General features: G+C 49.4%; 1 long non-coding RNA gene across 1 annotated transcript; it reads left to right on the top strand.

Moving 5' to 3' along the window:
• The first annotated feature begins 1,156 nt into the window (after window positions 1-1,156).
• LOC309841589 lies at window positions 1,157-14,963 on the top strand. The gene is made up of 2 exons (XR_014299203.1): window positions 1,157-1,327; window positions 14,696-14,963. It is a non-coding gene; the product is annotated as an uncharacterized lncRNA (long non-coding RNA).
• Window positions 14,964-27,318: the final 12,355 nt, after the last annotated feature.

Raw genomic sequence — 27,318 nt, 5'->3', positions numbered from 1 at the left:
GCAAACCTGCCAAGTGCTTTGAGCCTCAGTTTCCTCATCTGTAAATCAAGGATCATGATACCCACCTCTCAGGCTTACAGTGAACGTTCAAGGCACAATGGATGGGAGGCAGACCACAGTACCCAGTCCAGAGTAGCTACTCAGTAAATGATCACATGTGACTTAATTTTTAGATGGCATATAACATACCTTCTGGCTCTGGGTGGACAGCAGGGGATGGGCAAGGAAAGGGCATAGGTGAAGCTTAGGTTCCCCCTTGTCTACTGTACAGTATCATCCTGGGGATGGGAACATGGGTAGGGAGGGCTCACGATGCTTATAGACACTGAGCTGTCAGGCCTAGTCCCTTTTGTCGCCATCTGACCCTTTCATTCATGCTGCTATTATTGGCTGAACTCCTACTGAGCTAGAGGTAACCGTGGTGAGTAAGACAGACACATGCACTCCCAAGAAGCTTATGTACCGGTTATATAATAATTCCAGCTTGCTTAATGTTAGGAAGGACATAAATGGGGTAATGTGGGAGAGAATGGTGGGATGGTTAAAGGGGTTTCTCTACTGTGATAGTTAAGCTGGGAAAAGCCAGGCCTGGGAGGAGCTGAGTTGAAGCATTGACCTGGGCTTAGGGAACAGCATGTACAAAGGCCCTATGGTGAGAAAGAGCTTGCAAATTCAGAAGCCAGTGTGGGTGAAACCAGAGTGAAAGTAGGAGAAGGATTGAAGGGAAGGTAGGAGGGAGGCTGGGCCAAACTGGCAGGAATTGGGATTTTATTCTAAGGATGAGGGTGGAGGGTTTAAAACAGGTGAATATGATAATCTGATTTATGTTTTTATACTTCCCTTGATCTGCCTAATTGAAAATAGATTGATGCAAGGTGTGGGATGGGAGTACGTTGTATGATTGTTCTCAGTTATTCATTTCTTTCCATGGGAGGGTCATACGGTTCCCACCTCATTGACATCAGGTTTGATCACATGACTTACTTTGGCCAATGAAACGTGAGTCGAACTGCCATGTGCCACTTTTGGGCAGAAGTTTAAGGCATTGTGTAACTTGCAGTGTTTCATTTCCTGCCTCTAAGACAACTTTGTCGTATTCTACAAGGAGGTGGCTTCATCTGTGCAGTTTACAAGAGAAGATGACATGGATCAGAGTTGTATTTGACCAGCAGTAGACTGGCAGTGTGGCTGAAAAGTACATCTCTGTTCCTGCAAGCCACAGGGGCATGGAGATTATTTGTTACTGCAGCACTGCCTAACCTGGCCTGACTGATACAGGCACAAAGAGGAGAACTGGAGAAACCACCAGGAAGACAGACTGGTCAAGGTGAGAGGTGAGGTGGCTGGTCCAGTGAGGAGATAGAAAAGCGAGACCTTCCTATCAAGTCTGTAAAGTGTTTCCACTTGCTAGGAGGTTAGCCCTGGCTGGGATTCAAGGAGGGACAAACTGACTGAGAGTGCTATTCTTTCTCTGTCTTAGGGTCCACAGGAACCACCAAGCTTATTTTTTCAGGTGCAAGGGCCTTTCTTGGTTTTCTGATTCCCCTGGGCTTTCTCTGTCACCCAGAGGCGCTAGCTGTTCAACGTCACATCCATGTGGCTTGTCTTGCATAAAGACATGGGCATCTTGGGACACCTGGATGGTTCAGTTGTTTAAGTGTCTACCTTTGGCTTAGGTCATGATCTTGGGATCCTGGAAATGAGCCCTGCTTTGGGCTACCTGCTCAGCAGGGAATCTGCTTCTTCCTCTGCCTCTCCCCCTTCCCCAGCTCATGCTTTCTTTCTCTTCTCTCAAATAAATAAAATCTTAAAAACGAGGAAAAGACACAGAGTCTCTCTTTGACATTAGGGATGGCTTGCATGTGGCATTAGGACTGAAGCTCCTTCCTTTGGGTTGATGGCCAGGGTGGAGCAACCAGATTTTGGTTGTCCCTTTTATTTGGCAAGAGGCAGACTGAAAACACTAGGAGTAAATGCTCTACTGGAGAAATCAGGAGGAGGTGCACAGGTCTCAGTGGGAGAAGGGGCTCCTGTGCTTTTTCTGTCAGCCAGAGAACCCCTGGATATCTCTGAGGTCACCTACTGGAGGGATAGGGCAAGACTTATGCTGAGAAGGTGAATTCTAGGACAAAGGATTCTGCTTATGGTTGGTAATAAACAAATCCATGATTTATTGAATCACGGCCATACACCAGATACTATGATAGGTGCTTTAAATATCCTGTCTTGTTTAACCTTATGACAACACAGGAGGTAGAATTTACACATATTAAAAGTGGCAAAAGCAATATATCCCTGAAGGGGAGTTTTAACCATTACCAAAATATGTAAGGTAGATTGGGAATGTCTCCACTGGTATCACCCCCAGATAAGTTCATTTAACCAACTGGTAGATGAAAAACACTGAAGCTCAAAGAATAAAGACAATCATAGCAGCTAGCATTCCTTGAGCATTTAGGATGTGTCAGATTCCGTTAGGTACTTTTCACATGTTATCTCATGTAATCCTCACAAGAATTCTTGGAGGAAAGTAGCATTACCACCCCCATTTTACAGATGAACAACTGAGCCTCCAAGGCCATATTAAGCAGCCTGAAGTCACAAAGAAGGTCAGAGGTAGAGCTGGTTTTTGAGCACAAGTCTGTCAGAAAACACGTCATAAGTGTCTGCTGATTATTGCCTGGTTTCCAGATTCTGTCAGGAGCTGGGCTATAGACATGGAAGAGGCAGACCTTGGCCTCTGGCAGCCACTTTCTTTAGGAGAACAGAGGACCACACAGTATGAATAAGGTCTTGTGTGTAATACAAAGAGTTTTTCTGTTTTTGTATTTAAGGGGAGAAGGAGGGAGAGGACTTGAATAGTCTTGGAAGCCTTGAGGCACCAAGGTGAACAAAAGAACCCTGGATAAGGAGTCACTGGCCCTGACTCTTATTCTATCTCTGCTCTCATATGTGCTCATCAGGTACCTCTGGGTACCTTCTACTGCCACCAAGACACAGAGCACTGTTCATTCTTGTAGGGCTCGCAGTCTTATGGGAAGTAATTCCCTGAGCAGGTGTAAAGAACCTTATGAAAGTGGAGATGAGGTCATAGTCCTTACTGTGGCCCTGGAAGCCATGCAGAACTTTGACTACTCTGGCCACAGCTCCAATATTCACCCCTCCTCTCTCTCTATTCTAGCCTCATGAGCTTTCTTTCAACTTCCTTAATGGGGCCAGGTTTCCTACACCCACAGGACCTTTGCACATGCGCGCTCTCTCTTTTTTTCTTCACATTTTTGTTCTATCATTATTTCTTCAAGGAAGCATTCCTGACTCTCAAGGTCCACCCATTAGGTGCCCTTATGGCACTTATGGCTGTGCAATGAGTATAAACCTCACCCCATAAACTCAATTGTGCAAGAAATGGAATTTCTTTACTTTCTATGATATATTTGTCTTTCCTTGCATTAATACCACACTATCTTAATTACTTTAGCTTTATAATAAGTCTTTATATACACTGGTTTAAGTTCTTTAACTTTGCTCTTCTTCAAGATTATCCTGGATATTTTTATCTTTTGCATTTTCATTAAAATTTTTATAACTAACTTAGCAGTTTCCACCAAAAAAGCCTGCTGGGGATTTCATCTTGGACTTGGATTTGGATTACACTGAATCTATAGATTAATTTATAGAGAAGAATTGGTTTTACAATACAGAGTCTTTTAATCCATGAACATGGTCTATTCTTCCATTGATTATTTTTTTTGGATAATGTTTTATAGTTCTCTGTAGCAATCTTATACGTCTCATTTTATTTTATTATTTAAAGATTTTTGTTCTAGTTGAGAGAGAGAGGGGGGAGAGAGTGTGTGTGAGCTGGGGAAGAGGCAGAGAGAGAGGGAGAGAAAGAATCTTAAGTGGACTCAACACTGAGCATGGAGCCCAATGTGGGGCTTCATCCCATGATCCTGAGATCATGACCTGAGCTGAAATCAAGTTGTATGACTAATTGACTGAGCCACCCAGGCACCCCTGTATACATCTCATTTAGACTATTAGTTATGTGATTTTTTACTCTATTATAAATTATATATTTTAAAATAAATTATATATTTTAAAATTTAAATTATATATTTTAAAATTATATATTATAAAATTTATATAATTATAAATTATATATTTTAAAATTATATATTATAAAATTTATATAATTATAAATTATATATTTTAAAATTAAAATATTGATATATAGAAATATATAAAATATTATATATATATCAATATATTATTTATATATATAAAATATAAATAATATATTTTAAAATTAAAATATTATTGATATATAGAATACATATATTCTATATATCAATATTGCTGCGTTTGCTAAAGATTTTAGTTATTTATAAATTAATTTAAATTTTCTATGGATACAACCATGTTGTCTCCTGCTGCTTCTTTTATTCTTTATGCATTTTATTTATTTTTCTTATCTTATTGCTCTGGCTAGGATCTCCAGTACAATGTGGAATAGAAATGGCAATAGTAGGGGCACCGGGGTGGCTCACCTGGTTGGGTTTCCAAGTCTTGATTTCAGCTCAAGTTATGATCTCCGGGCTGTGGGATTGAGCCCTATGTCAGGCTCTGCTGAGCATGGAGCCTGCTTGGGATTCTCTCTTGCTCTCTCCCTATGCCTCTCCCCTCCTTAAAAAATAAGTGGCAGATGTAGACACAATTTCCCCATTAGCAATCTCCAAGGAAATTTCTTAATATTTTGCCATCAGGTATTGTTTGCTGCAAGGAATCTTATGAAAATTCCTTTTAGCAGGTTAAGAAATTTTTAAAAATATGTATTTTTAAGAGTTTTAAGAATCATGAATATGTGTTGAATTTTATCAAATGATTTTTACATTGGTTGTGATGACAGTATGATTTTCATCCTCTATTTCCTTTTGTTATTTCCTTTAGTATGGTCATTTATAATAATTGGTTGGTTCTTTAAAACATTTATTAAGTTTTTAATTTTAATTCCAGTATAGTTAACATACAGTGTTATATTAGTTTCATGTGTATAATATAGCAGTTCAACAATTCTCTACACTACTCATTAATCTCTACAGTGCTCATCATGTTAAGTGTACTCTTTAATCCCCATCACCTATTTCACTCATCCTGCAACCCACCTCCCTTCTGGTAACTATCAGTTTGTTCTCTATATAAGGATCTATTTCTTGGTTTGTCTCTCTCTCTTTTTCCCCTTTGTTCATTTGTTTTGTTTCTTAAATTCCACATATGCCTGAAATCATACGATATTTGTCTTTTTCTGACTTATTTCACTTAGCATTGTATTCTTTAGTTCCATCGATGTTGTTACAAATGACAAGATTTCATTCTTTTTTATGATAAAATAATGTTACATTACACATACATTCACAAATTTTTAAAATCCATTCATCTGTTGATAGATGCTTGGGTTGCTTCTGTAATTTGGCTATTATAAATAATGTTGCAATAAACATAGGGATGCATATATTCTTTCAAGTAGTGATTTTGTATTCTTTGGATAAATACCCAGGAGTGTGGTTACTGGATTTTAATGTTTAATTTTTCAAGGAACCTCCATACTGTTTTCCACAGTGACCAACAAGGCACATCCTCGCCAACACTTTTCTTGAATATCATAATGGATTTTTAAAAAAAAAATTTAATTTTTTAAATAATCTCTATACCCAGTGAGGGACTTGAACCTACAACCCCAAGATCGAGAGTTGCATGCTCTACCAACTGAGCCAGCCAGGTGCCCCTAATAGTGGATTTTTAAATGTTAAAATAAATTTCTCATACTTGGGAAGAAAAATCCCAACTCAGTTGTGACTATAAAAACCTCCATACAGGGGCACCTGGGTGGCCCAGTTGGTTGGGCAACTGGCTCTTGGTTTCGGCTCAGGCCATGGATTTCAGGGTGCTGGGATCAAGTCCTGAGTCGGGCTCCCTTCTCAGCAGGGAGTCTGCTTGAGAACTGTCTGCCTCTGCCCCTCCCCTCCATACTCTCTTTCACACACACACACACACACACACACACACACACACACACACATGCTCTCTTTCTAAGATAAGTAAATAAACCTTAAAAAAATCTCCATACATATGGATTTGGTTTCCCTGTATTTTGGTAAGGACTTTTGTATCTATCTCATTTAATCCTTACAAGAACTCTCCAAGAAAGGTAACTATTGTGATCTCCACTTGACAGATGAACAACTGAGCCTTAGAGAGCTTAATTAATCATGAGAGAGATTGGTCTTTAATTTTCATTTTCTGCAATTTTTGGTATCAGGATTATGCTGGCCTTAAAAGTGTGTTAGAAAATGTTTTTTAAAAACATATTCTTTGGAACAGTTTGTGTAAAATTGGTATCATTTCTTCCTTATATGTCTGGAGAAATTCATCAATGAAACCATCTATGCCTAAAATAGTCCTTGTGAATTTTTTTTAAATGGGTATGTTTTCTTTAAAATATATAGGTCTATGCAAATTTTCTACTTATTCTTCTATCAGTTTATGTTAGTTGTTTGAGGAATTGTCCAGTTCATCTAAATTATCAAATTCATCCTTATAAAACTTTGCACAATATCTCTTCATTTTTTAAAAAATCTTTTTAGTATCTGTAAGTTCTATAATGTTGTCTCCTTTTTTTCAGATCATGGTTGTTTATTTTCTTGTTTATTTACATATTAGATTTTGGTTATTTATGCCATTTCCTACACAAAATGAGCTCAGGAAGCTTGATGGAGGCACCCATGGTCCTTCTGGTCTGTACCCCACCCAGACAGTTTTACCCTGGGGTCTTGCACCATCCCTGGATTCTCCTTGGAAGTGAGATTTATAGATTTTTTTTTTCAGAACCTATGAAGCTATCTGGTAATATTTGGCTCAGAGGAAATACAGTATAGGATCCTTCTTTCTCAGGAAGCCATAGTTTCTACAGCACGGTTCACTACTTCTGACTCCCCAAAGCCTATATGCTGCTATATACATTTACAGGCTTATAGTTACACAAGCTCAGAAATCTCTATACAATCTGAGGGACAGGGGAGTTTGCTTACATAATCTCCACAATTAGTCCATGACCTGAGGTTTTGACTCCCTCTTTGGAAATTCAAAAGCAAGGAAGAGACTCATGGTTTCTCTCTCTGCTATCTCATTGCTTTCTTGAACTCAAACTAGAGTACAGGACACGGGGTGAATGGATAGAGATGAAGCTTAGGAAGTAGGCAAGTGAGATTGAGTAAGTCACTTCCCCTCTCAGAGCCTCAGTTTCCCCACTTGTAGAATGATGGTAATGACCCCTATCCTGCCTTGTTCATGGTGTAGTGACAAAGGGTCAAATGAGCCATCAAAAGCAAAGACTTTAAAGAATATTTTATTGTGAACTCTACCATCCACTCAAAAGGGCATATAAATATATACATATAATTTAAGTAAATGTGATATAATATAATATAATATAATATAATATAATATAATATAATACAATACAATACAATACAACAGATGCCTGCATCCATACCACCCAGCTCAAGAAACTGCTGTACCTTTAAGACTCCTTGTGGGTCTCAACCTTTTCTATCTTTATCCCAAGAGGTGACTAACATAGTGATCTTTGTATTAGTCCTTCTTTGTTCTTGTAGTTTTACTTTTTAAAAAGATATCCCTTGGAGAACAAACTGGTGATTACCAGAGGGGGAGTGGGGGGGAATAGGTAATACAGGTAATGGGGATTAAAGAGTACACTTGTGATGAGCACCAGGAGTGTATGGAATAGTTGAAACACTATATTGTGAACTTGAAACTAATATAACACTATATGTTATCTATACTGGAGTAAAAATGTTAAAAAGACAGCCCTCAGTTGTATGTTATTTAGCTTTGTCTATTTTTGAGCTTTATATAAATGAATGCTATTATATGTCTTTCTCTGTGACTTGCTTCTTTCATTTATCATTTCTTGTGTGATTCTTCCATGTGTTTGTGTTTAACTATAAGTCATTCATTTTTCAATGTTGTATAATATTCCATTGTATGAATACACTACATTGGATTTATCCATTTCCTATTGATGAACATTTGGATCATTTCTAGTTAGCTTATTTTGAATAATGGTACAATGAACGCTCTTGTAGATGACCCTACACCACATCTAACCACAACCGAGAGCAGATCAAAGATTTTCTTTAGGGGTGCCTGGGTCACTCAGTGGGTTAAGCCTTTGCCTTCAGCTCAGGTCATGATCTCAGGATCCTGGGATCAAGTCCCGCATCGGGCTCTCTGCTCAGCAGGGAGCCTGCCCTCCCCAACTGCCTCTCTGCCTGCTTGTGATCTCTCTGTCTGTCAAATAAATAAATAAAAGCTTAAAAAAAGTTTTTCTATAGGAGTGAAATTGTTGAATCTTAGTGTGTGTGCACATTGAATTAAAAAATGTCTACTGGATGTATTAGCTTCTCATTGCTGCTGTAACAAATGACCACAAACAGTAGCTGAAACATATTTATTTTATAGTTCCAAAGATGGAAGTCCAAAATGGGTCTTGCTGGGCTAATATTGAGGTGTTGTCAGGGCTGAGTTCTTTATGGAAGCTCTAGGGAAGACACTTTTTCTTCGCCTTTTCAGACTTCCGGAGGCTGCCCTATTCCTTAGCTAATGACCACTTCCTCTATCTTCAAAGCCAGCAGTAGCATCTTCAAATCTCTCTCTGACTCTGAGGCCTCCCTCTCTCACTTAAAAGAATCTTGTGAGTATTTTGGGCCCACCTGGATAATTCAGGATAATCTTCCCATCTTGGGGGTCAGCTGATAGCAAATTCAGTCCATCTGTAACCTTAATTCCCCTTTACCATGTAATCTAACTTCTCCATAGGTTCTGGGCATTAGGAGGCAGACATCTTTGGAGGGGAGGCATTGCTCTGACTATTCCCCCCCAGATAATGCAACATTATTTCCTACAGCTACCTGCCTTTTGTACTTCTACCAATGGAATTCCATTTCCTTTGCTCCTGTGAGAACCACCTTTTACATTTTTTTTTTTTAAGATTTTATTTATTTATTTGACAGAGAGAAATCACAAGTAGTCGGAGAGGCAGGCAGAGAGAGAAGGGGAAGCAGGCTCCCCGCTGAGCAGAGAGCCCAATGCGGGACTCGATCCCAGGACCCCGAGATCATGACCTGAGCCGAAGGCAGCAGCTTAACCCACTGAGCCACCCAGGCGCCCCCACCTTTTACATTTTTTAACTAATTGTTTAGTTTTGATTATAATTTCTTATTTTGAAGTAGTTAAAAATGCATAGGAAGTTCTAGAAATAGAACAAATTTGTACTCTTCACCTGACTTACACGAACTCTTTATGTCTTGTGTGTTTGTGTGTGTATGCGTGTGTGTATAGTTCTCTGAAATGCTACCATATGTGTAGATTTGAGCAGCCATCACCACAATCAGGATAAAGACCTCTTTTAAGCCCTCAGGATGGTACAGAGCTTAGAGATCATTATGAGAAGGCCGGCCCTGGAGGCCTCACATGGGTAAGAAGAATGGCTCAGGGCCAGGGAATGCTCTGGGGGCAGGTCATGGGGGAGAAAGAGGGGGAGGGTGTGGTACTTGAGGTGTTGATCCACCAGGCGGCAGTCCCACCCACGGGGTCCTGGTGAGGATCACCTTGGCCAAGTCCTTCCCAGTGCACCTGAGTGCTCAGGCTGCAGGGAGAAGCAACAACTTTAACTCTCTCAGATTAATCCTGCTAAGTTGCAACAATATTGATATGCTATTATTTTCCACCTTTATTCATCCCCCGGCGAAGAAAGAATGACTCCCCCCAGGCCATTCATAATTGAAAAATGCTTTTAAGGCCTTTACGAGTTGAATACTAAATTTCGCGAGGTGCCTGCTTTATTGGGCCTCCAGTCACCAATGATACATTTGCTCCCTAATGTTCTTTAAGAAAAGGAGCTCCAGAGGCATGATGGATGGGACCGATCAGAATCAATGCTCATTAGTGACTCTATGGCCAGGTGGGCCCGGGCTGCTCACTGGGGTACATGGGCTGGGTTGGGGACGACTGGTTCTCAGCAAGATGCAAGGGCAAGGCCTGTTGGCTGCCATTTGCCTTGGACTGTGACTGACTGACTGACTGACTTCCTTCCTGCCCTCTTCTTCCCCTCATCTCCTTCCTTCCTTCCTTCCTTCCTTCCTTCCTTCCTTCCTTCCTTCCTTTCTTTCCTTTTCTCCCTCCGCTTCCCTTCCCTTCCTCCCTCCCTTCCCCTTCCTACCATCCTTCCTTCCGCTTTCTTTCATTCAGTGGATGCTTACGCTGCTCACTGCACACCAGGCCCAATGCTGGACACAGATATGGATCAGAGCCAGCCCTGCCCTCACGGAGCTGCCTACCTACACATAAATCAGGCAATAGAGTGGTACTTGTCTAATGTTGGGAGTGTGCTCAAGGCCAGGGAAGCATGATGGGAAGGTTAGTTTTACATGAGGAACCGGCAGGCAGGAAAAGCTTCATATCAGAGGCGACCTTTTACCGTGTGACTGGAGCAGTGTAACAGAGTGGGAAGGGTGTTCCTGGCACAGAACAACACAGGCAAGGGCAGGAGATGTGGCCCAGCCTGGAGAGAGGAGACTGAGTCATCTGACTTCTTAGATGAGTTACCCTGGTGGCTCAGAGGTGGCCAACACTGCAGTCCTACTGATCTGACTCAGGGAATCCAGGAGCCGGCAGACGCAGAATAAAAAGAATCCTTAGAAAACATCTGGTCTGATCCCTCGTGATGCTGCTGGGCAGCCGAAGCTCAGAGAGGAAAGGGGGCTTGTGCAGGGTCTTGAACCATATAATGGGAAGAAGAGCCAGCACCCAGGAATGAGCCCCTAGCTGGGATTCTGACCACACAGCTGTGGCGTCTTGGAGCCCACAGCTCAGCGTGGCATTGACCATGGACCTTAGTTTAACATTATATGTAAACATGGGCTCATTACATGAAACTTGAGGGGCCTTCAGCTTCCAAACTCTGTGAAGCCCCATGGGAGTCAAGTCATATGTTGGGTGACACACAGCTGGCCAGTGACATGGGTGGAGGAAGGCTAATGTCTGATGGGCTCCTCATCAACATCGCCTCCTTTAATCTCTAACGAGCCTTGGGGGCACACAGTGCACCTGTATTTTGCGAATGAGGGAACTGAGTTCACGTGACTTGCCCAAGATCACACAGAGGCACCCAGGATTTGAACCCAGATTTTTTTTTTTTTTTTAAATTTCAAAGCTCATGTGCTTCCCATTGTCCTGCACTGTCCCCTCAGGGGCCTCAGAAGGAAATTTAGACACAAGACAACTGCCCCTTCTGTGGTCTCTGTGAGGACCTTGGCACTGGCTCAGGCCATGGGGTCTGACCACCCACCATGGGTGGTAAAGCCTTTGTCAGTTCATAAAGGGACCAGGTTGGCCCAGTCCTTTGTTCTGCCCTGAGAGCATTGCTCAGTCTCTGTCCAAAGATCTAGGGCTGGTAGGAGTATGGCTAAGGAGGGGGCAGCCAAGATGGGCAGGAGAGGGCCTGGGGCCTCCCCAAGGGCAGGCCTCTCTCCCAGGGTCTTCTGAGGACCCAAGAAGCCTTGGTCTGGCCCAGGCCTGACGTGGGAAAAGGGGACAGTGAGGCCTCAGACTCCTATAGCCAGTCCCAGGCCTCCCACCTGAGCTGTGGCATTGGAAACAATCCCTTCTCCCTGACTGACACCCCCACTACGTGCCTGCCAGAGGGAGAGTTCATCATAAGTGGCCCATTCCCAGGGCCGTGCTGCGTCTTGCTGACAGGCCACCTTCACTCCGAGGACCGTACCCTGGAACCTCAGCTGACACCGCAGCCCAGTGCACCCCTTCTCTCCCTGGTTCCTGGATCCATCCATCCCCTGGATGGAAACCCCTGCTTGATCCGCACCACTCACAGGGTGCGGCTAGGCCCCCTGTCCAAGCATAGCCTCCACCTGAGACACAGCCTGGCTTTCCTCCTCCCCTCCCTGCTTTCTGCCCCTCCAAATGCTCCTTCTCGTCTTCGGAATGCTGCCCTTCTCACCCTCAGCCTCTGGTCAAATGTCCAGGAGGGGGCCACTCAGGCGGTGGATCAGGTGTCACTTCCCCAGGGAGGAACCCCCATCTAAAGATTTGTCCCCTCCCTCTGTCACTGTCTGTCACATCATCCTGCTTCTTTCCTTTTAAGGCCCTTATGTGAAGGCTCTGAAATCACCTTGCTTATGTATTCGTCTATTTGTGGATGACCTGCCTCCCCCGTGGGAGCCCGTATTTATTCCCGAGTGAATGAACGAATAAGTGGTGTCCTGTCTCCCACTCAGAGCTTCGAAGCCATTCTGTGGCTCAGTGGGGCAAAGCAAAACGGATGTGGGTTTAAAAGCCCCGCTCTGCCACTTCCCAGCTGAGTGAGAGTAAACAAGGGACCTCACATCTCTGGGCCTCTGTTTTCTCACCTGGAAAATGGGTAGGACTGATAACAGCTCTCTCCCTCTGTGTTTGGGCTCAGTAAACAAGAGCACATAGGTGGGGATCTTAGTGCAGCAAGCAGGGGGCTCCCCGCAACGTATCTGATACATCACTGGGCCAAAACAGATCACCTCCAAGTGAGTGGGGCTGGGATCAGGACAGGCTGAATGTAGGTGAACTCTGGGCCTTGGTTCCTTCCTCCTTTTGAGATAAGAACAGACTCGTTCTTCATGAAGATACAGGAGAGAGTGTTAGAGAAAATGCTTCAGAGCCTGGATGCATAGAGTGAAGAGCTCACACTTGGCATCCAGACAGGTGTGGGTTTTTGCCACATCTTGGGAAATCACCAGCTGTGTGATCCGGTTAAAGAAATTAACCTGGCTGGAGACGCTTGGGTGGCTTCTGCCTTTAGCTCAGGTCAGGACCCCAAGGTCCTGGGATCCAGTCCCACATTCTTGCTCGGCGGGGATCTGATTCTCCCTTTGCCAGAGGCACCTCCTGCTTATGCTGGCTCGCTCTCTCTCTGTCTCTGTTTCTGACAAATAAAATCTTAAAGAAATTAACCTGGCTGAAGTTGAGTCCCCATCCTGAGGATCTGATCTTGGAGTCTCTCCCTTGGGGTACTCATGGGAGGTGCAGAGTAGAGACATAGCAAAGGAAGATTTGTAGTCTAGTGTGGAGAATGTATTCATGTAAGACATCAGGGGGCCATGGGAATCAGCAGAGGACCCCAACCCAGACACTAGCTTAGAGAAGTCTTCTGGGTGCAGCTGGCACTAGAGCCAAGACCAAAGGGCAAGGAGGAGCTGGCCTGTGATAGGAGTGTGCAATAGGGAAAAAGAGTTCCAGGCAGGAAGAATAGCATGTGCAAAGGCCCGGAACTGAGCGTGCGCTTGTTCTCCATAGTTTCCGCATAACTGGCTTTAATGTGATTTCTCTCTCCAATGGCTCTCTACCCCTTCCCAGGAGAGTCTGGGTTTTAAAGACCTCAGCCCAATCTCTGGACTCAGATACTCGGCCATCAGCATCTGTAATAGCTAGCTTGGGCTGCTCTAATGAAATACCGTAGGCTGGGGAGTTACATGACAGATTCTTATTTCTCACAGTTCTTGAGGCTGGGAAGTCCAAGATCAAGGTGCCAGCCAATTAGGTCCTTCGTGAGGGCCCTCTTCCTGGCTTACACACTGCCACCTCCCTCCTCCCATGGCAGGGAGAGAGAGTGATCATTCTTCCTTCCTCTTCTTAGAAAGCCATCAATACCAATCTTGAGGGCCCCACTCTCCTGATCTCATCTAACCCTAATTACTTCCCAAAGGCCCTATCATGTTAAGGTATTTGTGGGGACGTAATTCAGTCCATAGCAGCACCTGCCAGAGAACAGAGCAGGAGCACAGGGGAGCTGGAAGGACGGTGGGTTTATTCTGGGGGCTCAACCCCACGGAGGCAGGTGCTGTCTGTGTGGTGCCCAGGACACTGTGTGGCATGTGGCAGGTGCTTGGGACATACTTACTAAGCGGAAGAAGGAATCTAGCACGCTTCCATCAGATGGAGAAATCACGGCTCACCTGGGGCAAAGGACACATGTGGCATCACACCAAAGGCTGATGGTCCAGAGGGGACCAGAACTTACCCCCAGGCGGGGCTGTCCCCAGTCTGGCCCAGGATGAGGTTTCAGGTCCTACAGGATCCAACCAGGTCTGGATTCCAGAGGCAGGGAAGACCCAATCGGGTCAGCATTGCTCTCTCTTCCTTTATCTTCCTCTTCATCCTAGCATTCGACAAGTAATTCTCAAATGTCTACTAGGTGCCAGGGACTGTTCTCATGCTGGGGATGCTTAGTGACCCAAAGTGATGAAGTGTCTGATGTCGTGGAGCCTGTCCTGTGGGGAGAGGGACAGAGATGAGAGGTGGGCGATTCTTCCAGATCCACGTGTCAGGTGAGAATCTCCGAGAGGCAAGGTGTCCATGAGACCTGAAGGAAGAGAATGAAGAGAATAGCATTTTAAAATTTGTGCACAAATTCTTTGATAGTCTTCCTTTCAAGAGATGGAGCTTAATTTCCTCCCTTTGAGTGCGAACTGGACCGGAAGACTTACTTCCAGCAGGTAGAACATGCCAGAAATGATTGCCCCTGCCTTCTGGGTATGTTATAAATACATTGCTTGCTTGTTTTCAGATCACCTGGTGCCATAGCATGAGGACGGTCCAGCAGCTCCGAGGAGAGGCCCCAACCCTTTCTGCCAATGGCCAGTCAAGCACTGGGACCTCCTGCCAACAGTGGTATGAGGGCACCGTCTGGGCAGCCCACCCTGTCAAGCCTTCAGGTGACTCGGCCCCGGCCACCATTCTGATTTCAGCCTCCTCAGAAAGCCTGAGCTGGAATCATCCACTCGTGGATTCTTGACCCATAAAAACTGTGTGATGATAAATGTTGGTTTTTCGAAGCCACTGAGTTTTGGGGTATTTTGTCATACAGCAGCAGGTAACCAGCACAGAAGGGGAGGAGCCAAACATACAGCTGTGGGCCGGGGAGAGTGACCCAGACAGAGGGGACAGAAGGTACAAAGGCCGTGTGCTTCCAGGCAGGGATGCAGAGATCGCACCTGGGGCTCAGTCCTTGTCTCTCTGGTCCTCAGTTTTTTCTTTTGTCGAGGTGAGTAAACAGATGTTATCAGATGAGAAGTTGCTTATAGACCTGAAATGGCTCCAAGCAAGCAGGGACAGGCTTAGCCACGCAGCCAGCCATGGCCAGCCTGAGATACGGGCTCTCTCCATCAGCAGGCACCTTGGTGCTGAGGCCGTGACCCTGATTCCTGACTCCCTACCCAGACCTCCTGGGTCATACTCCCCAGAGGAGGACTTCAGGAAATCAAATTTTTATTGACTTCCTGGGGATTTGGATCCATACCCACGATGGCAAGACCCTTCCTGGCAGTCCTCAGTTTCCTTGGGCTCTCTGCAGGTCCTAATCTCGCTCAGACCACCTGGCCAGAACTATCTCACACTTCAAAACCTGACCCAGGCTCCATGTCCTCTGGGGAGGTTTCTCTCATCCTTCCCCAGTCCCTAGAGTCAGGCCATCCTGCCCCTGGCTCATTTCTGAGTCCTGCTCTGGTCTCTCTGGCAGAAGTGTTATCGACTGTTCATGTGGCGGCTCTTGAACAATGTGTTGTAATTGTTTGTTGAGATGTCTGGATGTCTGAGACAGACAGACACCTTTATGAGCCTATATGAGTCAATATAGGGCCTAGTGCCTAGGAGGCCCGCCGCAGAATGTTCTGGATGAATAGAAGATGAAAGGATGGAAAGAAAACTGGAAGGAGGTAAAAGGATAGAAGGAAGGATGGGGAGCAGATGGGGAAGGGATGGGAGGAGGGGTGGGCGGAGGGATGAAGGAGAAAGGGACAGGAGGAGGGGGGCATAGCAGATGAAGGTTTGGGAAGAAGGGTGGGTGGAGGGAAGGAGAGAAGATGGGGAGGGAGGAGGAGTGGGAGGAGGGATGGAGAGAAGATGGGGGTGGGAGGAGGGGTGGGGGGCGGGGTAGGAGGAGGAGGAGTGGGAGGAAGGATGGAGAGAAGATGGGGTGGGAGGAGGGGTGGGGGGCGGGTAGGAGGAGGAGGAGTGGGAGGAAGGATGGAGAGAAGATGGGGTGGGAGGAGGGGTGGGGGGCGGGTAGGAGGAGGAGGAGTGGGAGGAAGGATGGAGAGAAGATGGGGTGGGAGGAGGGGTGGGGGGCGGGTAGGAGGAGGAGGAGTGGGAGAGGGATGGGGAGAAGATGGGGTGGGAGGAGGGTGGGGGGTAGGAGGAGGAGGAGTGGGAGGAGGGATGCGGAGAAGATGGGGGTGGGAGGAGGGGTGGGGGTGGGTAGGAGGAGGAGGAGTGGGAGAGGGATGGGGAGAAGATGGGGGTGGGAGGAGGGGTTGGGGGTAGGAGGAGGAGGAGTGGGAGGAGGGATGGAGAGAAGATGGGGGTGGGAGGAGGGGTGGGGGGCGGGGGAGGAGAAGGAGTGGGAGGAGGGATAGGGAGAAGATGGGGATGGGAGGAGGGGTGGGGGGCGGGTAGGAGGAGGAGGAGTGGGAGGAGGGATGGGGAGAAGATGGGGGTGGGAGGAGGGGTGGGAAGAAAGACGGGAGAATGACTTGGAGAGAGGATGAGAGGAAGGGTAGGAGAAGGAGTAGGAGGAAGGATAAAAGGGATGGGAGGAAGCGGGAGGGACAGGAGGGATAGGAGAATAGAAGGAGGATGAGAGAACATCTTGGAGGAGGGCTAAGGAAGGATTCGTAAAGAGTGAGAGGGCAGTGGGAGGAGGGATGAAGGGTGAATGAATGAATGGGTACATGAGCGGGTGAACGCAATCCCTTCGACCACTGTGGCTCAGCCCACCCACTCCCAAGCTGCAACTCGCCTTAACTCAGGCGGGCTCGCACAGTTAACCAGGCCTCTGTTTTACTAACGCCCTCTTCTGCAGCAGAGGCAATTAGAGCCAACGGCTGGAAGCTTCTCCCCAGGCAGCCCTACCTGCCCTGTCCTGTCCCATTAACTTCCAATTCAACAGCCATCCCCGACCTGCAATGTATAATGAAAGACATTCAAAATATATCCAAATGGCATGAGTATTGATTTATTAATGCTGGGGAATGTTGCTCTAATTGAATTGAGATCCAGGAAGTAAGTTAATGTAGCTGACGGTGCTACAGGAATTGAATTACCCCAGGGCCCAGAATTATTACCTTTTCACTCTCTTTGTTGTCAGTGGGATAAATAACAAATCAATTGACAATTCACCCTGGTGGCAAAAAAAAAAAAAAAAAAACAGAAAAAAACAACACAAAAAACACACCAAAAAACAAAAACACAAAAAACCCCCAGAGCCCAACAACAACAACAACAACAGAAGTCCCCAGGGTCTTAGACACAGAGCTGGGGAATGGACTTGGGTGAGGGGTGGGGAGCTTCCTGGAGGAGGTGGAGTGGGAAGGGGAGAAGAAAGGAGGGTCTTTCTGCAAGCCTGGAGCTCTCCCTTCTCTAGTCGAGCAGCCAGAGTCCCCCAGAACTCCAGCTGCACAGGCTGGAAGGGCCACCGCCGCTCACTGACCCCCGGATGCACCATGAGGGCCAGAGGTGGGGAGGGACGTGCCCCAAGTCACTCCAGTGAGTCTCCGTGATTTTCACCACCGCTCTGGCCTTGCACATTCCCAGGTCATAAGCTCTCTTTCTGAAACCTCCCCCGATGTCTGCGCTGGTCCCCCCTGCTCCCTCCGGCCTCAGGTTGCCCCAGCCCTGAGGGTCCTCTGAAACCAGAGGTGCCCACTGGGTGCAAGTCTTTGAGGGCCGGATGTTGAGGACTGAATGTTCACTTGGCCCCAGAGAGACTTGTGCTAGGATTCTGGAAAGTTCTCTGGTCTGTTCCACCGTAAAGAATCATCTCAGGAGTGAGGCCAGGAGACTGTGACTTCAGTTAGCATCTTCCTCCAAATCCCCCTGTTTCTCCTGTAGTCCCCCCCATGTGTCTCCTGGCCTTCTCCCTACCTCCCCTTCAATGGGACACCTTTTGGCGGAATCAACTGTCTCTCCAAAGTAAAGGATTGTGGGAGCAGGCAGACTTGGTTGGCAAGCCCAGCTCTGTCTGGTGCTAGCTTTGCGACCCTAGGTCATGTGTTCCTATCTCTGAGCCTTCGTTTTCCCACATGTTGAATGGGAGCAGAACTCTTTGGAGCCTCTCGAGATAGTGACTCAGCAGTGCTCCAGAAAGCTCGGAGGGGCCAACGACAGCCAGGGGCCTCGCCGGTGTCCTCCAGGGACCACACGCTTCTCCCGCCAGACGCCTCCGGCCGTTGGCTGTCCAAATGGGTGTCTGCAGAGCAGCCCGGCTGGCCATGTTCTGGTCAAGGAAGAGAAAGGCTGAGTTAATTAAATCAACAGCTAACAGTGCAGGTTACCCACAAAAGTGAACTTTAGTGCCCCTAAAACCACTGACCAAAGGAGGGCTGGGAAAAAAATGAAACCACAGTTGGAGTAAAATGGAAAAAGAAATCATCAGCTCTACATCACTCCAGCCGGCCACAGGTATCAGAATATTAATTGGTCTTTGACTCGATTTGGCTGTGGGAGTCAGGGCAGGCTGTGGCTACAGGCAGCCCAGCTGAGAGCCATGGGCTGGCTGCAGGGCATGCTGGGAGCACGGCTGGGGGTTGGGAGGAGGAGGAGGAGGGGCGGCTGGGGCCTGGGGGGTAGGGCTGGCCATGCACCTGCGGGGCGATGGGGTGAGGAAGAGGGCGGGTGTGAGGGAGTGTGGAAATGGGCGTGGGTGCCCTTGCGGGTGTGAGGAGTCGGGCGTGTAGTATGGGGAGGGAGCCCGGTCGCACACAGTGTCACATGAGAAAGGAGCTCCGGCTGGGCTCTGCCTGTCAAAAGCTCGCCATCTGTGCGTGTTCCTAGGCTCTCCCCAGCTCCCTCGGGCAGCCGCCGCGGCAGTAATGACCACAGAGATGATGGCAGAGTCTGCTCCCGCTGTGCAAGTGACTGGGTAGACTCAGAGCACAGGGCCAGGCACAGTGGAGGCCCTGGAAGGGTCCCCTCCCTGCCCAACCTCCACTTGCGCCCAGCCTGGGTGCTGCCCTCCCTGCTGGTGGCCCCTCGGGGGCTGACCTGCAGGGACGTATCCTCTCCAAGCGTCCAAGCCAATGGCGGGGGTTGGGGAGGGGGGAGGTGTAGAGTTTTTCTGTGGCAAGGGGTTTGCTGTCGGCTGCAGCTGATGACCTATGGAAGCAGAGACCGTATCCAGCTCTTCTGCCTGTCGCCCACCTGCTAGACATGCTCGTGGAACTCGAGAGCAGTGAGCCCTCTGTCCGAGGGGGGCACCCCCACTGCTGGGAAACATTTGGTGGAGCCCACGTCCCGGGCGCCTCTGTGCACCTCTGGAGTGTCGAGAGCATGTGATCTCTTTGCCGTTGTGGGCTTCTCTGGTCACAAAGGAAGCAAGTGAGGCACAGGGAGGGTGGGGGGGACTTGCCTGAGGTCACACAGCACGTCAAAACCCAGGGCCCCAAGTTTCCAGTCCTAGGACTCTGCTCTCAAACTTCTGTGCTCCCAGGAGCCACGGAGGGCATTAAAAGGACAGGTCAAGTAGCAACTGACAGTTGACTTCAGTGTCCTGGGGGGGCAAGGGGGAGTGCTGGAGACTGTGATAGACTGGAGAGTCCAGGCCTGGTCCCAGGGGAAGGTTGCTCCCCAGCATGGAGCAGGAACGTGGGTGCATTTTACCAGAGCATCTGCTTTTGCAAGCCGAGCTGAGAATGTGGGCTTTGATGTGACGTTTTACAGTCTTTACAACAACAGGACGCGTTGGCCACCTGTGGGCCACAGGTGGCGACTCTACAGCTGCCTTTGTCTGGGGCTTGGTGGGCGGGACTGTGGGAGAAGATGCGAGGCTGGGGGACTTGAGACACTGTTGGTTTATTGCGATCATGTATTCACTCCACTCCTTGACCCTTCCTTCCTCTGTCTGGGCTTTGCTGTCTGTCTGCTTTGTCCCCGGGGGTTCTGGCTTCCCTTTGGCAGAATGAACCTGTCTGAGCTCCCCAATATCCCAGCAGCCAGAATGGGGGCAAGGAAGAATTTCAGAGAGCACAGGAGCCTGCTAGTGCCTTTCCTGGAATCTTCCTGGGCAAAGGTCAAGGCTTCCTTGGCATGGCAGGGAGTGGTGCTGAGCTGCAGAGCCCACATCAGACAGACCCAATCCCTGGTCCTGCTGGTCCTTCCCTGAGGACTAAAATTTGAGATCACACAGGCATCGGCTTGAATCCCGACTCTGCCTCTGATGAACTCTGTGACCTTGAACACAGAGTGTCCCCACAGAGTGGCCATCCCTCTCTGAGCCTTGGTGAAAAAGACTCTGTGGATACCTGGTCATGTCCCCCTGGCCCTCATTCTTCACATGCAGGGATGCTGGCTGAAACTCTGGGACTCTGCCTGAGGACTTCTCCTGGCTGCGTGAGAGGGAGACAAGGGCTCATGGGCCAGGTTCCTAGCACAGAGCACGGATGCCCTTGGAAGCAGACCCGAGAGTGACACATGGGGAGTCGGGGGACAAATAATCCCAGCTCCTTCACCCTCTGGTTGGGATAATTCTTTGTTTTCTAAAGATTTATTTATTACAGAGAGAGAGAGAGAAGTGGAGGAGGAGCAGAGGGAGAGGGAGAAAATCTCAAGGAGACTCCCTGTTGAGTGGGGAACCCGATGTGGAGCTCAGTCTCACGACCCTGAGATAAAGACCTGAGACAAAAACCAAGAGTCGGGTGCTTAACTGACTGAGCCACCCAGGTGCCCCTCTGGTTGGGGTAATTCGAGGAATATTCTATATTGTCTCCCAAATTTCCCAAGGGGATCAAGCTCCGGTTGCCCAGGGTGTAATCTGTTTGGTGACACATGTCTCTCTTCCCTCCCCATCCCATTTCCTCTCTTCCTCTCCAGTGTCTCCTGGTCTTTTCTGAGTAAACTATTCACAGTAAGCCTGTGTCTCAAGGTCTGCTTCTGGGGGAACCCGACCTAAGAACCTCAGTTTATGCAGCTGTCAAATGGGTACAGTTCACATCTCCTCAGAAATGCTGTGAGGGTAAACAAGTTACTGCATACATACGTGCCCAGAAGCTGCTGGGGACACTGAAAACCTTCCCTCATTAGGTGGTCGCTTTTATTTTTTATATTGTTGTGATATTGGAGCCGACTCCCCAATCCCAAGGCCAAGTCCACTAGGGCAGCTTTGAGGTGGGAGCCTGGCTATCCAAGGAGGGTGTCAGGGGCTGACTGAGGGTTTGGGGTGGAAAGGGCAGGGAAGACTGGTGGCCTCTGTGGTTTGGATGGTGGAGTCAGTGTAGCAAAGAGGGCTGCTCCCCAGGGGAGCCCATCAGCACCCCCCACCCCCGCCCCCAGAGCTCTGAGCTGTTAGTGAAAATGGTGCTAATGGGGCTGAGCCCAGCTGTCACCACGGAGGGGAAGGGGCCCGAGGGAGGGGCAGGTGCAGGCTGGGTGAAGAGTGTCCTGCAGTCTGGCCTGGCCAGGGCTGTCCAAGGCCCCAGAGGCTGGGTCTGCTTAACTCAGCTCAGGAGGTTTCTGGTTGCTGGAGGCGGTGGGTGAGGGGGCGAGGGGAGGAGGCTGAGGTGCCCCATGCGGTCTCCCTAGAAAATCAAATACAGGTCTCGTACCTGCCCAGATTCTGATGGCTTCTTGAGCCAGGACCTTGGGCAAGAAAGACACTTCTCTACTCTGAACCTGTTTCCTCATCTCTTTAAAATGGAACTAGCGATAACACTGACTTTCTTGGATTATTTTGAAGAGTCGGTAAAATAAAAGTGGGCCAGAGAAGGGTAAGTTCCCCACCCCCTGAGAAAGGGCATGGCCTGCTCTCCCTGCCCACACCTCTGCTCGGTCCTCTCTCTCTGCCCCGCCATAGTCTGCCAACGTCTTCTCTGACTTCTCTGCCTTTGATCTCAAACCTCATGTAAGTCCCAGGGGCTGTGGCTGCGGCAAAGTCTTTGTGTCCAGATGGCTGCAGCTCCCTCAGGGATAAAGGGCGGAGGGTACCCCTCAACCCTGGAGTAGGAAGGAGTGTGTTTCTTGCCCTTAGCGTAGGAGCCTGTTGCACACCTCCCTCCTGGGACAGCTGCCCAGGATTTGGGTCTCCAAGTTCCTGCAGCTAGAATCACGCTCTCCTGCTTCAAACCCACCTTGTTTGATGAGACCCTTACTCTAGCACCTGAGAGTTTGCAGAGCCTCTTTGTATATTCCGCTCCCTCGGTGGCTTCTTCGAGTCTGTTCCTGAGGTTCCAGGTGGCCAGTAGGATTTCCATTTTGAAGTTAGGCAAACTGAGCTGGGCCAGGACTCGGGTGAGGCCGGCAAGGGTCCCAAAGCTAGCCTCCTGGCACTTGTAGGAGCCTGAGAGTGAGGGTCCCTGGCTTGGCCCACCCTGGTGCTGGCCCTGAAACTGAGTCCAGAGGGGCAGGGCGGATCCTGGGTGGGGGTGGGGGGTCTTCCCTGACCCTGGTGCTGGGCTATTTCCTCTACGCCACAGCAAGGGCAGAGGGCTTTTTCGGGGGCAAAATGACTGTTATTTCAACGGCAGCATGCAGCCGATTGTGGGGGGTGGGGGGATGGCTTGCGATTCCAGTGACTAACTTTCTGGAAGGAGGGGATGGCCCTTTAAGGGGTGGGGGGTATCAGTGTTCTTGGAACAACGAGGGCAGGAGGCTACCAAGAGGCAAGCCTCTGGCTGAATCGGCTGAAAATAAAAAAAGGCACAAACCTCAAGACCTGGCCATCCCACTTCTAGAAATATCTGCCGGCACTTCCTACCTGCCAGACAGTTTTAAGTGTGTCATATATATATATATATATTTTTTTTTTCATTGAATGACAAGGGCCTTCTCAGGTAAGGGCACTGTTGGTATCCGTTGGTATCTCCATTTTCCAGATGAGGAAACAATCCCCAGAGAGATCGACCTGTCCAAGGTCATTCAGCATCTAAGTGGCTGAGATGGCTTTTGCTTGGGGGCTCCTGGCCGCCATGAGGTTCTTCCTCCACCTTCAGAAACATTAGAATTCATGGAAGCTTTGCTTGTAAGAGCAACACAACCAAGAGGGAGCCACATCACTGCCCACTGACGAGAGCCACGCACGTTCCAGAACAATCCACCAGTCCCTCCCATGCTTAAACTGTCTGTTGTCACTGTAGGCTTTATATTGAGACGATCTGTTAACTGGAGAAAGTAATTTGCCCCTGTGTGCCTGAGCCCATATTTAGAAGGGAAGGAACAGGACCCCACACATCTTGCTAAGTCTTGGAAGAGCTGGAAGGGTCTAGACCAAACCGCTGCCTGTGAGGAGGTCGCTTCTCAGAGGAAGGGTGGGGGTGGGGAAGAGACCCAGCTTAGGCCAGAGTGAGAAACTGTTACAACGAGCATAGGTTATTTTTGTAATTGCACAGGAAACACGTTTTTTGAGAGAAAAGATAGGAAAGAACTTTCTAAAGGTGTCCTTCTAAAGGCGTCCTTCAGTTCTGGCTCTCGGACCCTTGCAGGGAGGCCCCCAGCTGGACAGACTGGCCAACTCAGCTCCATCCCTACCCAGAGGGAGAGGCGAAGGTGTTGCAAGGAAAACTCCCTGCTTTTCTGCCTTGCTCTGTGTCCCCTCCAGGCCACGACGGCTAAGGGGTTGGGGTGGTGGTGCCCCATCTTCTGGAGCCAGGCTCTACCTGAGAGCACCCCTCCTCTCCTCACCCCCTAGGCCCTCTCCTCTCTGACTCCAACCACTTGTGTGAGTTTCAGGCCTGTTGCTTTTCTTTGGTCTCAGTTTTCTCACCTGCAAAATGGCAATAATGTCCTTCCCAAGTTTGGTCTGGGGATGAAATGAAATGCACTTGAGAACTGTCAAGAAGGGCAAAATTTGAAGGAAATTATAAATTTTCTTCACTAGTGATCTTTTGAGCCTAAGAGATCGGGATTTGAATTATAATCCCACCACTGACCAGCTATGGACAAGAGGACGAACCTCAGACCTCAGTCTCTTCGCCTGCAAAATCCAAAGTCTATCATTCACAGGGTTGCCATAGAAATTCAAGGAGGGAATTTAGGAAAGCATTCGTCGTGGTCCTTGGCACACGGCAAGGGCTCCCTAAATGGTTGTCATGATGGAGAAGAAGATGCCAGGAGCCTCTCAAGGTTGCTGGGGCCCGGCGAGGCCTGAGTGGGGATTATAGGGTATGTCGGCAAATGAAGGCCCAGAAGGGCGACCACTCAGGAAGTTTGGCCTCCTTGCTGCCGTGACTTCGAGAAGGGGAACCGGGGCTGGGGTTTGGCAAGGGGAGTGTGGCCACCATGGTGAGTCCCACAGCCCAGCCTGGGGGCTGCTCTCCCACCACATGCTGGCCAGCCCGCCAGGGAATGGAGAAGTAAGAGCTGTCTCCAGGGGAGGGCCAGACAGGCCCAACCGAACACGGAAAAACCCTCTGGTCACGGAGTGGCCTGGGGGATGGGAGGCGCTGGGCCCAGGCCTGGCGACCTACACTCCTATAGCCCCAGGTCCCAGGCTTTCCCTGCATGGATTCAGTCGGCTGATGTGGCCTTTCCATGGCTCCCTCGTGTCCCCAGAGTGAAGCCTCATCTAGTTCCTTCCCTGGTCTTCTAAGCCTGCATGGGTCTGACTTCACCTTGCCCTCAGCCTTTGTGGTGTGGCCTGAGGGGTGGCAGGGGACTCAACCTGGGCCTGGAGCTCTCCCGGGCTGCTGAGGCGCCCGCCCTGGCTTCTCCAGCTTTGTCCCGAGTCCTCGCCAGAGGATTCTGCCCCTGCTGGGTCTGCTGGCTCCTGTGACATGATGGGCATGCTCCCTCCGTGGAGATGGCACTTCTTAGGGTACAGAAGAGCTCAGCCAGAGTCCCAGGCATAGCCAGGCGGGGACTGGGTCACCTCCATGGTGGCCACAGACATGTGCCATTCAGCTCGCCTTTGGGAGATCCTGCCATGGGGGGCCCCAGGGCCAAGCGCCACATCTCTGAAGCCACCACCACCCAGGCCACCACGTCTACCCAATCCCTGAGCATGGCAGAAGTGTCCCACCTGATTCCTGGTCTGGGAGACCATCCTGCCCGGTTGTCCTTGCCCTCCATTTCCCCCTAAGAAATCTCTCGCATGTCCAGTCCCACGCTGCCGTCTTTTCATCAGAGAGTGAAATATCACACTCATTTTACAGATGGGAAGACAGAGGCTTAGGAGTGGGAAGCGACCCACCCAAAGTCACACAGCAAACACAGAACCAGTCTGAGACTTCTTCCTTCCATCAATTGGATCCCCCCAGATCCAAGGTCGAAGCGGAAAACCAGGACAGACTGTCACAGAAAGCAAGGCTGACTCCGCAGGTATCTGAGCCAGGAGAGGTGTGGCCTGAGGGGGTGGGCAGGCTGAGAGGCCTCCTGCCTGGGGGCCGGTGGGGGGCTCAGGCCCTGCTGTCTGTCCTTCAGGGGTCCTGCTGGGCTCCGCATGCAGGGGTCTCTCCAGGGAGCACGAGAGCCGGACTACAGCCTGGCTTTTAAAGCCACACAACGTCATTAAGTCTGTGATGGAACCCAGGCCCTAATGGCTTCTCCAAGACTCTCTGTCGCCATTCTGGGGAGGGCGGGTCAGGGGCTGGGAGATGGCTGAGGGGGAAGCACCCTGGGGACCCTGATCGTGGACTTGGCCGCCCTCTGTGAAGCGGCTCTGTCTGACCTGCTCCACGTTTTGCTCTCGAGACATAAAGGTTTGACTGGGCAGGCTCTGGCAGAGCCCGAGTGTCCTCCACTGAGGGAAACCAAGGCCCGGCGTGGGGGGTGGGGGGGCGGTCACAGGATGGGCTCAAGTCTGCAGTTGAACCAGCACAGAAGTTTCCTCACAGAAGTTTCCTTGCCCCTTTCAGTGCTGCCTCCCTCCCAGCCCACCCCCATCCCTCACAGCATCTGATTTTCTCTCACGCCTCTGTCGCACGCAGACACACCATCCTTATTGTCCCTCAAGGGAGGCCAGGTGTTGCCTCTCTCAGGAACAAGGAAATCCAGGGGACTCATTCCATTGACGTGGTTTCGTCTATCTAGAGTCCTCATGTCAACAGGGGGTTGACATGAGGCACTAGCCGGGCCCTCAGTTGCCGCCCTGTGTTCCTCATGCCTTACCTTTCCACTCCCTGCTCAGACCTCGGCTGCAGGGCCATGTGTTTGGGAAAGCCTTCCCCGACCCTGATGGGGTGAGGCCCCTGGGGTATGTGCGCCTGTCCCCCAATCCTGTTTGTCCCCTTGTAACGACACAAATATATTTGGGGTTCTTTGTTTTCTGTGCCTGTCTTCCCACCTCTAGAGCGGGCCCCTAGGACAGGGACATGGCACAGGATGTGGAGGGAAGAAGGGAGGAAGGGAGAGAGAGGGAGAGAGGGAAGGAAGTCTGAGTTCCAAAGTTGACTTGAGCTTCCCAGCCGCCAAGGCAAAAGGGAAGATCTGGTCGGTTACATCAGAGTCGGTGTGGGAAGGAGGAAGCCCACCAGTTCCTCGGGGAAGTCCAGCTGTCTCTGAGGAGGGGTGCTGAGTGATGGAGCAGTCGGTGTCTTCAGGATCCTTCCATGGATGCCCTCACGGATTTCCCAAGGCAGCTTCTCATGCCCGCTATGGGTGAAAGCTGGGAGGGAGACAGCACAAGGCAGTTGGGAGGTGGCCTTTCTGCAGAGGGCTCTGCAATGGGCCACGACCGGCTCAGCGGAGCAGGTGGCAGGACGTCCCCACCGTCGTGCACAGACATGGCCAAGTGCTCAGTCTGTGGGATCCGTGTTGTCAAACCAGCCCGTGGACTGTTTCCTGGCCTGGGTCTTGGTGAAGCTTGGCTCCTGAGAGATTCTAGGCTGTGCTCCACGCAGACACCTTGCCAGGGCTCTGGCCTGGGAGAAGGGCCACCGTGGCTGCAGGGGTGGAGCGTGGTGGTGGAGGGTGGGCCTCGCCCGCACTCCTATCCCGTTTTCTTCCAGTGACCTCACCTCGCAGTGCCTGCGTCTCTTCCTTTGTAAAATGGGGATTGTCTTAGTGCTGCCTTTAGAAGGATGCTGGCAGGAGGAAAGAAGGAGCCAGGAGCCGTCAGCCCCTGTTAGCATCATGATTAGAGGGGCCTAGAGCCAAAGCCAGAAGGTTCTCACTGAAGAGTCAGCGACTTAGGGAAAGGGGTATTTGTGTGGGGAATGAGAGTCTGGGGGGACGTCTCTCATGGTGGAATCTGGGCATCATCACTCCTCA

The sequence above is a fragment of the Mustela nivalis genome (genome assembly GCF_964662115.1).
Source record: "Mustela nivalis genome assembly, chromosome: 10".
In the NCBI taxonomy this organism is placed as follows: Eukaryota; Metazoa; Chordata; class Mammalia; order Carnivora; family Mustelidae; genus Mustela; species Mustela nivalis.
This window is presented reverse-complemented; position numbering and strand designations above follow the sequence as displayed.